Source organism: Perca fluviatilis, chromosome 14, assembly GCF_010015445.1.
Source record: "Perca fluviatilis chromosome 14, GENO_Pfluv_1.0, whole genome shotgun sequence".
NCBI classification, from domain to species: domain Eukaryota; kingdom Metazoa; phylum Chordata; class Actinopteri; order Perciformes; family Percidae; genus Perca; species Perca fluviatilis.
The window spans coordinates 5892343-5901344 of record NC_053125.1 but is presented as its reverse complement, the minus strand read 5'-3'; positions in this window follow the sequence as shown (position 1 = coordinate 5901344).

Here is a 9002-nt window from a genome sequence, read left to right as displayed (position 1 = left end):
CAGCCACATTCTCCCTTCCCCAGGGCCCCTGCGTTGCCATCCTCTACCTGTCCACCAGATGGCCTCAGAGTTTTCCACCTGAGACACACATTTGACAATAAAGAATTTTGAAGAGAATACATTATGATATACACATTGGAAATGAAAGATATACATGTTTTCCACCATGTTTTAAATAAAAATGTTACATATAGCCTAGATTTTATGATATATTATGCCTGCTCTGTCCAAACGATACCGTGTGATTAACTGCTCGTCATCAAACATTTCAAAAACATTCCTCCTCTCCTGAAAGATTGGCACATGTTTCTGTCTCTGTCTCTTCATGCCAACTCCTAACCACTGGAGAGACCTCTGGAGCTGTTTTAAATAACTGGGAGAGTTAGAGTGATTCTTAGCTTCAAGAAATTTGATAACTTGCTTTTATACTTAAGTTTGAAAGTAGGAGTACATTTCATGAATCCTCAGCACATAAGACAAAAATGGCACTTTAAAAAGCTTGATAAATACGGCCGTGTTTCCTCTTTCCCTCATCAGCGCTGCAGTATTTAACTGCAGTGGTGGAAGCCGTTATAATTATATATATATATTTGTATGTTCATTTCGAAAATATATAGCCTATTTAATTTCATATGTATTTTACAAAGTCCGTTTCTGAGTCTATTAGGGGAGAGTGGGGTGATCCTGTAGATCCACCCCTTGTTTTTGGAAAACCATAGAATAAATTGGTCATGTGACCACATCATTTTGAAAAGCCATCCATTTTACTCATCCTCCAAAGAAGGGAGACACATGGCATGAGAAGTAAGCACATTTTAGCTCAAAAAACTGTTTTTTTCCTTTCAAAGTAAAATTTGTATGATTAAGGTTTTTTGATTGTAGTGTCTGAACAATTATAGACAATTATAGTTTGAAAACATTTCACACATGTTTTAGTGCTTTAGCAGGCTACACAATGAGTCTATAGAGTTAGCATGATGTTAGCTCTTAACTGCTGGATCATGCTAGTTTTTCAAACTTGTGGGTCAGGGGTGATTTGTGCCAAAGGGCCTGGGTTAAGTTGTGCCAGTGATGAAGGAGTCATCCCTAGAGGTGATGTGCTCAAGAAACTACCCACACCCCAAAAACTTGGTGGTACAGCCAGAAGGGAGCAGAAGTTTATATTCCCCTGCAACATTGACAAGAGGGATGTTAAGTAGTAGGCCAGATCCAGACCACCTAGACCTACATACTCATAGGGGATAATCTGGACAAGTGAGGAGATGGGCATGCCTTGTCAGTGTTTGAGTCAGGCCTACCTGCCATTTGTTTAATTTAGCTAACACTGATTTCAGTTTTGAGTTTGCACTGTTATTAAAGAGAAGTTTTATTAAGTTTTTAAGTGGCATAAGTCACAATAGGATGTTTAGAAATTACCTAGTCACTTTATTCTTATATGTTACATAATTGACAGACAGCGTTCTATGTATGTAAACAGGCATCTATTGCCAAAGCCTTTTTGTATTTTGTATTGCATTTGTCTTGCTTCCATATAGCATTACAGTTCATAACATTAAAATGTTCTGTACTTCAGAAATCACTGGCACAATTTACCCCAACGTATTCCCCCAAAGGCACAACTTACCCCGCACCAGGGGCAAGCTGTGCCACGAGACCACTTTTTTCCCAAAAGCTATATTTCTGAAACAATTTATTTCAGATCCAAAGTTATTGTTCTCAGGGATGCACCATTTCCTGAAATATATGTACATCCTTAAGTTGAAGGCATTACTGTCATGGCTTCACTTTAAAGTCACTTTGAGTAAAAACTGGCACAACTCACCCCACTTTCCCCTACCGTAATTTCATTGCTAGTCTCTCCCTCGGTTTATCCAATCAGATTTCCCCTCTGTGCTGTCTCCGGGGGGGAAAATCTACTCTGAGGCCTTCAGAATTTCGAGTGAATCCCTCTGCTGTTTAGTAAATAGGGACAATATTGTCGATTGTCATATTCTTTAGCCAATCAAATTTCGTGTTTGCCCTGTTGGGCGTATTCTTTGACAGGCCGGTGCCGTGTCGGCATTTTCCGGACCAGTTAGCCAACTGAAGCAAAACTAGCTAGCATCACATAACAGTAGCAGCGACGTTAGTTCAACTTTGTTTAGAGTTTTTTTAGTCAATGAAAGAAATGAGGATGTACATTTTCTTCAAATGATGAGCAGCTTTTGGTATGTTTTTTTTTAGTCAAGTGGTTTTACTAACTATCACTGCTTGCTTTAGATAGTTGCTGCTGGTGTCAGTGGCCGCTGTGCCTCTGTGTATGTGTGCTGGCATGTGTGTTGAGCCCCAGCAGCTTGGCTGGGATTTGTGGGGAAGCCTGTTGATTCATAATTGTTTAATTTGTGTTTTTGATTACTTTGTGGTCGTTGTATAAGTATATGTGACTGCTTGTTTGTTTGTGATGCAGCACCCTGTCATACTGCGTAAAAGTGATGGCTTTAGCAGGGACGTGCACAGACATTTGGAGGGGCTATTGCTCTAATCTGGAAAAAAGGCAATCTGAATAGAGCTCAACAGTCCGCCTCCTCCTGCGAGAGACCTTGGGTTCCGGAAGTAAATTTCCCATTCATTTCTCCCATTGACGTCTAGAAAAATCTGTATAAAGAGTTTTAGACCATGCCTTAGGCTAACCAGCTACGACGTGACTCATGAGCATACAACATGTGTGAAAATCCGAACAGAAAATCCCCAAAAAGTCAAAGGTACAAGACTGTGTACATATTTTCATTATCGAGCAAAGGAACTACTCATCCCATAAACCACCGCGCACCACTGAATAAAGGAAGCTAACGTTAATTTAGCTAACCGCTAGCTGAGACAGCATGTAATAACTTTAAAAGACCCTCAAAATAAAACCTGAAAATCATCGTAAAATATATTAACAGCTGTCAGCTAGCCGAATTAGCTGTTAGCTAAACTAACGTTAGCTTCCTGGTGGAGGCTAACGGCAGAAGTGTGGAACAGATCGTGATTCATGCAGTGTCGAAATCCTCGTAAAACAGGATTATCATTTTACGCATGCGCATGACGGATCGTGCAGGCAGCACAGATCGGGTACCGACAGCTCATCCTTCTCACCAGCATAAGTTCCACCAATCAGAGGCATCACTGTGGCATTGTGGGATTGTTTAGGATTGTGGGTAATGAAGTACTGTATCTCAAAACATGGTTGGTGCCCCATGAACTTTTAGCATCTATATGAGCATATACAATTGCTTAGTCATGTCGTAGCTGGTTTTAAGTCTACCATCGACGGTTATGATTTTATGGCTTATACTCAAATTGTCAATGGAGAAATTGCTCTATAAAGTATACTGTACTTTTCACTGTTGACCTTTAGACTGTGGCTGCTCTCAATTATTCTGGTTGAGATAACTAATGTTATCATTTGGCAACATATGCGCACAGAGAGGGAGAGAGAGACGTTGTCTTGTGTCATATGATCGTTGATGAATTTAACACTTCAGCAGAGGTGTTCATTTCCATACAAGGTTTAGCGGTTTGACGGTTAATGGTGAAGTATGGATTTGATTCGCGGGGATATTTTGGCGACGGTAATGTTATAAGTGTTGTAAGTTAGCAGTAGACTTAATTAACCTGACCCATGGACGATTTTAGACCCTTTTTAGGGGGGCTCAAGCCCCTAAATTTCATCCCAGCCCACCTAAAAATTATAATACTAAAAAACTTTCTTTTCTTTTTTTTTTTTTTAAATACATTTTTGTGCTTCAAGTTAGAGTTTGCGAACTTGTCTGTTAGTGACAAAAAATTACAGGTTCAAAGGGCTTGAAACAGGTTAAATATCCTGTGTCGCTGTCACCGAATCTATGCACCTTATAGAACTGGCTCAGGTTTGCCTTGCACCCCCTGTTATTCTGTTATAGTTTTAGACTGCCGGGGGACTTCCTCCACCCCTGCCCTCCCACCCCCCTGCATGTGGCTTCTCCGTGTGATGTGCAGGTTACCTTCCCCCCCAAAAACACCCCCAAACATGGACACACAAAACAGTTCTGTCCAGGGCCGTACTGGGACTGAAATTCAGCCCGGGACTTTAAGATGGAGAGGCCTTTTACGCGAGTGCCCTTGGTGCATGAGCAGAAGGATTTTTTGCCGTTATTTTAATTCTAATAGTGTTTTTATGGTATAAAGAGAATCAGATTACGCTGAAGACCTTCAAGAAACTTTAGGATGACACCTGCCTCCTCAGGTTGTATAAGCAAGTCACCACTGCACTGAACACAACCAGGTCAGCAAAACCTAATCTCGAACACATAAGTCACAGTATACTGCTAACTACCAGCATGTCATGTGCACAGTCAGTTGGAGTGATAAAATAGTTACAAATACTCACACTCATATACTCAAAAACTACAATGCAGTCCCATAAAAGAGAGATTTGTGTGTGCGTGTGTCCTTACTTTCTCAGCTTGGCTCCCTGGCTCAGCTTCCCCTGTGATGGACCCTGCCTCTGCTTACTGATTGTGCAGCTACATATCATATGCATGAGAAGAACATCAGTTATAAATATATAACTAAATATATAACTAAGAATAAAACATTTTCTAATTCAATCTGTGCTTCAGTCAAGTTATTATCTAGTATGTGGAACCACTGGCATTTTATCCTATATGTAAATATCTGATTGATTGATATGCCTAATATGATTGCCTACCCAGCCCTGCACACTGCCCCTCTACCTGTTTCCTCCTCCTCCTCCTCCTCCTCCTCTTGCTTCTCCTCCTCCTCTCTCCTCCTGCTGCTCCTCCTCTTCTCTCCTACTGCTCCTCCTCCTCCTCCTCCTCTTCTCTCCTGCTGCTCCTCCTCCTCTTCTCTTCTACTGCTCCTCCTCCTCTTTTCTCCTGCTGCTCCTCCTCATCCTCCTCTTCTCTCCTGCGGCTGCTCCTCTTCCTCCTCTCTCCTGCTGCTCCTCCTCCTCCTCTCTCCTCCTGATGAGAGTGTATTTGTGCAACAATAGAAAATAAAAACATTTAGCTTATCAAATCAAAAATTTGGAGACAGAAACAACTCAGGTATACAGGCCTAAAACTCCTAAAAACCTAAAATTGTCCTACCTCACATCATCAAACCTGACTGAAAGTAAACTCTATTTCTGGTGCCTTAAGTTTGAGCCGATCAGATGTCAGGAAAAACGAGGATCAGTCCAAGTTAGGAGGGGCCGAAAATTTATTGACCACTGGCCGGTTCGGCCTGAAATGGACCGGCCGTTCGGGATTGTTCCCGGTATTCCCAATGGCCAATCCGCCCCTGGTTCTGTCAATCAACTGAGACAGAGAAAACAACTAAACATGTATAGCTTCTGAATTAAACATAATGAAGCTAAGTTGCTGTTTCTCTGAGTGTCTTTCTTCAAATGAGGCTGTGGGTCCGTCAACTGCTCTATGTTCACATTTTAGAGGACGTTAATAATATAGTCCTTGTTAATTAGGTGTTAATTCCATAGACTGTATATTAATGGACAGCGCATTTGTGACATCACCCATTGGTTTGTGGAGATCTGCTATGAGTCGTCGAGTTTGCCGTTACGGGCGCAGTCATCCTGCTTGCAGATGTGACGATTTTAGATGAGAGGGAGGAGTGAGGGAGGTGCCCTTACACTCTACGTTACATTACACACTTTCACTGGCAATCACATCATAGCCACGCCCTAAAACACCCCCTGCTTTATCGCAGATTTTAAAATCAACGAGACCATAATTCAAAAAATTAACATCATTCTGTGTTGCAGAAGACTTGAAACTAGCGATTGAGACCATAACTCATTATGAAAATGTTTACTGAGGTAATAAATCAAGTGAGAAGTGGGTCACTTTCTCATAGACTTCTACAGAAACCGACCTCTTTTTGCAACCGCACGTGTCGCCCCCTGCTGGAATTCAGCTAGAATGCAGGTTTAAGGCACTTCCGCATTTGCAGCACTCTGCTGAAACGGATGCGTTGTCCATTAATATTATACAGTCTATGGTTAATTCACCCACCTGCTTCCAGGAAATTTCCGGAAACTTTCCATGGAAACTTAAGCTGGGGAATTTTAGAAACATTCCAATTTGGAAACTGTCATGGGAATTAATGTAAATTATGGGAATTAATGGGAATTTACGAGAATTAACTGTAAATGTTGGGTAATTTATACAAACTCCATCTTATGCAAACAAATAAATATAAACGTTGTGTTTTGTAATAAGCAGACAGGCATATACAGTGAATACAAATGTTGAGTTATTGTTGGATTCTAGAAATGATCTGTGCAGTGGATGTGGCCTCAATAGCCCTGCAGTAGGCTAAGTAGTAGCCCAAACCATTGACCTTTAACCTAACATATGAAGGTAGCTAGCATGCTGCCTTTGATTTACTATGGTTATACTGTATATATGGTTATATGCGTGCTAAGCTAACCATCAGCGCTGTCTATTGTTTCCAGCCTATCAAGAACAAGTGGGCTATACAATTAACACACATAGGTTAATAGCAATAAGTTATGTATTACTACCCCCTCCCCCCCCAAAAGAAATAAATTAAACTAAATGTTGGCAAGTATGTAGTAGCCTATGCTGATTACTGCGTGCGTGCATGTCATTGACGAATATAGGGAGGACATTCAACTGAAGTTGCATTAAATCAGGTTGTTTTAACCAAGATTATGCTGCAAGATGTTTTTTTCAACTACATTTAAGTTCCCTGTTATAGACTAACAGTATTATAACAAGCAATATTACAAATATCCATTTTTTTCTCATTAATTCCCGTTTATTCTCATTAATTGCCGTTAATTCCCATATATTCCCGCCATGGAAAGTTTCCAACTTTGAAAATTCCCGGATTTTACAACCCTAATCAGAATGTTAATTTATAATATCCGAGCCAGATGCATGGATTAACCACGGGGCCACAGATATAACTCATAGTCATGACTCTTTGTTTACATGCCACGGATGAAAAGACTTCTGCAGAGGATACATCGGTGTATCCTCGATTATAGCTCCTCTGGGGAGTCTCCATCCTCACCCCCTCCATGATCATTTTAGGAATTGGGACGTCCTTCAACGTGACACGCTGAGAATGATTTCCGGGTCACAAGCCGGAGGATCAAGTGTTTGAGGAGTTACAAATTCGGGAATTGGGAAAAGCGGACTCTTGTGTGTGTGTGTGTGTGTGTGTGTCTGTGTGTGTGTGTTTTTGTGTGTGTATTTCAGTCCTCCTCCGTTGCTGTAACTCACCAGAAGTGTAATACACAATTACACAGGGAAATTGTGCATGGAAAGGGGTTTAGCGAACTATTAGTTTCAGGAAGCTATAGTTTTTGTTGCTATTGTTTAATGACTTAGGCTGCCGGACTGTTTGAGGGGCAGGGGCAGTAACTATAAAAATCAGCTCTTGGTTGTGGGGCATGAGCACCCAGAAAGACACACTTGATGATGAGGCTATATTGAGAAACTTAAGGGGATAGTCAGGGTGGTTGAATCACAGTATAATTCTTCTTTTGGCCATGCATATGTATTTATCAATGAGCTTGTTTGTTTGGGTTAACTGGGATGTCACCCGTAGTGGATAGCAGCAGAAGATCAGAGAGCCTGCCTTCCCCACATCTGTTGATATACATACATTGTAGGATAGGAGAAAAAACTGCTCCGGTTTGTTTGCATTTCTTTAAACCAATCACAATCGTGATAAGCTCCAGACGCAGTGACGGTGGCTCTGCTAAATAGTCTTTGGAAGGAACTAGTTTTGGTGGAACATTTGCACCCCGCAAAAGAAAATTCCACATACAATATTAAATGAAGTTGACGACTGTTGACACAATACAGTAACGTGAGCTATTTAAATTAGCTGGATACATGGTTAAACCTCATTTACTCTTACCAGCGTATCGTCGTGTGTATTTCGTCCAGAGTACTTGGTTGACAAGAAGCCAACACAGAATAACCCGTACCCAACGCTTATTCTCGGTCACGAGAAGCCACCAGAGAAGAGACGCCGACCCAGGACTCGACATGTCAACAGGTAGGTCCACTAGCTTGTTAGTTTTGTTTATACCGTTTTTTTTGTTTTTTAAATACCTTAACTGTTCTTGAAAAAAAACTGTCTACCTAGCACAAAGTTTTATCCTGCACTTGGCACACTGTGGCAGGTGCTAATTTCGTTCCTTCTTTTAGTTAACATTTACAGAATATCTATTTTGAGATTATTAGACGCAGTCCATGTGTCTAGATGTAGCTAAGCCAGAGTGCTTATTTTGCAGTGGAGAAAAGTATGAGAACAGCAACAAATAAGGCACAGACACGTTAATGTTTTTAAAAGTATTCAATTCAATTTTATTTATAGTATCAAATCATAACACAAGTTATCTCGAGACACTTTACAGATAGAGTAGGTCTAGACCACACTCTATAATTTACAAAGCCCCAACAATTACAGTAATTCCCTCAAGAACAAGCATTAGCAGTAGCTATTGCGACAGGAAAAACTCCCTTTTAGGCAGAAACCCCAGACAGACCCAGACTCTTGGTGGGCGGTGTCTGACGGGGCCGGTTGGGGGTGTGATGAACAGTGGCAAATAATAGTCACATTAGTAACGTAGTAACGTTAATAGTTCTTGCTATGCTTTTCTGTGTACTTCACCAATAATATCACTATCTAAACATGCATATCAATTTATTTAAATACTATGGTTCAAATTTGTACATTTCATTTGAGTAAATCCTTATGTAGGCCTGTCGCGATATGCCATAAATCAATTAATCGCATGATAAATAAAAATGAGCTCAATAATCTTTCCGGCCACGATCATTCCCATTTGCATGCTTGTTTGTTTTCCTCGTCTCTCTCTCTCTTCTCTCTCTCTACCAAAGAGACTGGATGACCACTCCGGGGCATCGATGACCCCTCTCGGTTCCTTAGCGTAACGAGGAGTGAACCCTCCTCTCTTTTGGTGCACACCCTGCTGT